Raw genomic sequence first — 4387 nt, 5'->3', positions numbered from 1 at the left:
CAGAGTGAGACTCCAACTCAAAAAAAAAAAAAAAAAATTATAGTAGAGGTCAGGCCCAGTGAATCAAGCCTATAATCCCAGCACTTTGGGAGGCCAAGGCGAGAAGATTTCCTAAGCTCAGGGGTTCGAGACCAGCCTCGGCAACTTGGTGAGGGCTCATCTCTACAATAAATCAAAAAATAAGCCAGGCATGGTAATGCACACCTGTAGTTCCAGCAACTTGGAAGGCTGAGGCAGAAGGATCTCCTGAGCCCAGCAGGTCAAGGCTACAGTGGCCATTAGTGTGCTATTGCACTCCAGCCTGGGCAACAGAGTGAGACTCTAACTCAACAAAAAAAATTATAATAGAGATGAGGTCTTGCTATGTTGTCTAGGCTGGTCTTGAACTCCTGGGCTCTAGGGATCCTCCCACCTTTGCTTCATGTTTTTTTGAGTTGGAGTCTCACTCTGTCATCCAGAATGGAGTGCAGTGGCACACTCCCGGCCGCCGCAGGCTCCACGTGCCGGGCTCAGATGATCATAACTGAAAGGTACCAGCTGGGCTTGGTGGTTCAACCTGTAATCCCGTGCTTTGGGAGTCTGAAGTGAGTGGATAGCCTGAGTCCGCATGTTCGAGACCTGCCTGGGCAACTTGGCGAGACCTCATCTCTACAATAAATAAAAAAATCAACCGGGCGTGGTAGCGCGTGCCTGTAATTCCGGCTACTCAGAAGGCTGAGGCGGAAGACTCACTGGAGTCCAGCAGGCAGAGGCTGCAGTGGCCGGGAGCAGCCACTGCACTCCAGTCTGGGTGACAGAGTGAGACTCCAACTCAAAAAAACCTGAAAGGTACCTATAGAAACCTAGAAGAAACTTAGCTTATTCTTGGTTTAGTCTTTTTGCCTCAGTGTATCCATTAGAAAGCATTCAGACATTCCACTGCAGGACAAACAGCAGCCTATCCCATTCCCCTCAGGCAAATCTCTGTCAGATGCAAGACCAGGACAGCCCAACCACTTGTGGTTTAGCATAATAATCTCTAGTAAACTTTTGATTCCTTGTCAAAGCCAAAGTCATAAGAGTTTGTGAGTTGCAAATGTCTGAGTTTGTGAATTCCAAGTGTCTAACAAGTCTCTTGCAGGAACCCTCCCCCCCCAAGGTTAACCTAATCAGCCCTCTGTGAACTAAGTGACACAGATTAGCCCCACCATGGCAGCAATCATGTGACTAACCCACCCATCTGCCTGCTGTCCATTACCTGACATCATCAGAACCTGCACTTGTCTGCCCCTTTGTGATGATGTGGGAGCAGACCACCACCCAATCACCCTAATGATCCTCCCCCGTCTAGGGGAATGATTAAAAGGACTCAGCCGCTGGGCTCGGTGGCTCAGCCTGTAATCCTGCACCTTTGGGAGGCTGAGGTGAGTGGATTGCCTGAGACCGGGGGTTCCAGACCCACCTGGGCAGCGAGACCTCATCTCTACAATAAAAAAAAAAAAAAAAAAAAAAATCAGCTTGGCGTGGTAGCGCATGGCTGAAATTCTGGCTACTTGGAAGGCTGAGGCGGAAAGATCATCGGAGTCCAGCAGGTGGAGGCTGCAGTGACCGGGAGCAGCCACTGCACTCCAGTCTGGGCGACAGAGTGAGGCTCCAACTCAAAAAACAAAAAAATAAGTGACAGTGGAGCCGGGATCGGTGGCTCAGCCTGTAATCCCACGCTTTGGAAGGTAGAGGTGAATGGATTGCCTGAGCCTGCGGGTTCGAGACACACCTGGGCAACTTGGCAAGACCTCATCTCTACAATAAATAAAAAAATCAGTCGGGCATGGTAGCGCGTGCCTGTAATTCCGGCTACTCGGAAGATTGAGGCAAAAGGATCGCGGAGCCCAGCAGGTCGAGGCCACTGAACCCCAGTCTGGGCGACAGAGTGAGACTCCAACTCAAAAAAAAAAAAAAAATGACATTGGTTAAGATCTGTAAATGGTTTCAAGTGTTGTTCATTTTTTAATTTTTCTGTATTTCTGCCACTATCAGCAATAAAGGTGTGTAACATGCAGATGTCCCATTGTGCTGGGACATTGTTCTGTAACTTATGATGGTGGTAGTTACATGAATCTAGACATGGGAGAAAAGTGCACAGAACTACATACACACACACAAATTAATACATGTGAAATATGGTGAAAATTGGATAAAGTCTGCAGTGTAGTTAACAATGGCAATGTCAGTTTCCTAGATAAGCAGTAATACTATAATTATATAAGACATCACCATTGTGAGAAACTGGATGAAAGATATACTGGACTGTATGTATTATTTTTGTAACTTCTTGTGTATCTACAATTATTTTAAAACACTTTCTTAAATGAGTGCTTTTCACAAAAATATAACCCAGAATTTGTAAATACAACAAATAGATAATTTCATGATCATGCTAGAGATACCAGCTGTGATGCCAGGTGCGGTGGTTCATGCCTGTGATACCAACACTTTAGGAGGCAGAGGCGAGAGGACTGTCTGAGCTCAAGGGTTGGAAACCAACCTGAGCAACTTGCAAGACCTTGTCTCTACGATAAATAAAAAAATTAGTTGGGCGTGGGGGCATGTGCCTGTAGTTCAAGCTACTTGGAAGGCTAAGGCAGGACTGCCTGAGCCAGCAGGTCGAGGCTGTGGTGGCTGTGAGCATGCCACTGCAATCTAGCCTGGGTGAAAGAGTGAGACTCCAACTAAAAAAAAAGAGATACCGGCTATGGTGCCGGTGGGCCATTGGAACTTCAACACCATGGTCTAGACTCCTCTCCTTCTCCTCCATCGCGCTCTGTCCAGATCCTTTATTACCTCTGGAGTAATCCTTTTGTCTGCCTTTGTGAAAACCAGAACCCAGTTAAGCACTGTGGCTCACGCCTATAATCCCAGCACGTTGGGAGGCCAAGGTGAGAGGATGGCCTGAGCCTAGGGATTTGAGACCAGCCTGGGCAACTTGGTGAGACCTCATCTCTATAATCAAAAAATCAGCTGGGCGTGGTAGCGCATGCCTGTAATTCCAGCTACTTGGAAGGCTGAGGCGGACGGATCGCCGGAGCGGCCATTGCACTCCAGTCTGGGCGACAGAGTGAGACTCCAACTCAAAAAAAAGGACTCAGCCACAAGCAACCAGCGGCCATTGCCTTGCTAGAGTCTGGTGTGGCCATGTGCTCTTTGAGCCATGACTGTCGTCATGCTTCCTGGCTTTGGTCCCCCTCCCCCACCTTGGAGAGGTGAATCTTCTTTCTTCCTTCTCTTTCTCTCTCTAATCTATGTTTAAATAAACTTTTCTTTCTTAACCTTTTTGTGTGTCTCAATTCTTTGCATTTACTCAGATCTCTGGGTTCCCAGCGTGGCACCTCCGGCTCGCCGGCCCCGGCACTGCGGCGACCCTTGCTCCATCCATTTTCCCTCACCCTGTCCATACCCTAACAATAACCATCTCAGCCTTCCAAGCAGCTGGAACTAGAGGCATGTGCCACCAGGTCCAGCTAATTTTTTGATTTATTGTAGAGATGAGGTCTTGCCAAGTTGACCAGGCTGGTCTCGAACCTTGCCTCAGGCAATCCTTTCACCTCCATCTCATTTTCTGGAATTGCAGGCATAAGCCACCATGCCTGGTTTATTATTTTTCTCGCAAGTTGTATACATTCCCTGAAATCCAAAAGAATAGTAATTACAATAATAATCTGAGAATTATAGCATAGGAAATAATAAGGACGTCATATCCACAAGGTTTTCCTATGTAGCAAAACGTTTTATGGGAATAACAAGGGTTTGCTGTCAGGTAACTAAGTAGGTTAACCACAACTCTGAAGAAATTTTTGAAATAAGACTGGACTAGGCAGGCGTGGTAACTCCTGCTCTCGAATTCCTGGAATCAGTTTTCATTAGCTCAGCAACAGCTACCCAATAGATCCCTTCTAAGTGTTAATATTCTAAAATCAGAGTCAATGAAGTAATTACCAAGTATTTGTCTAACACAACTCCATTAACAGAATTTTCTAGGCCTGTCCTAGCTACTTAGGAGGCTGAGGCAAAAGGACTGTATGAGCACTGGAGGTTCAGGTTATGGTGAGCTGTGATCATGCCACTCCAGCCTGGGCAAAAGAGTGGGACTCCAACTAAAAAATAATAATAATAGGTCAGGCTCGGTGGCTTAGCCTGTAATCCCAACATTTTGGGAGGCCAAGGTGAGTGGATTGCCCAAGCCCGTGGGTTCAAGATCCGCTCGGGCAACTTGGCGAGACCTCATCTCTACAATTAATCAAAAATTAGCTGGGCATGGTAGCGCGCACCTGTAGTTCCAGCAACTTGGAAGGCTGAGGCGGAAGAATCTACAGAGCCCAGTGGGTCGAGGCTGCGGTGGCCAGGAGTGGCC

The sequence above is a fragment of the Carlito syrichta genome, unplaced genomic scaffold (genome assembly GCF_000164805.1).
Source record: "Carlito syrichta isolate Samal-C Ts95f unplaced genomic scaffold, Tarsius_syrichta-2.0.1 Scaffold303102, whole genome shotgun sequence".
NCBI lineage: Eukaryota > Metazoa > Chordata > Mammalia > Primates > Tarsiidae > Carlito > Carlito syrichta.
The sequence above is the reverse complement of the archived record's forward strand: the minus strand, read 5'-3'. Positions refer to the sequence as shown.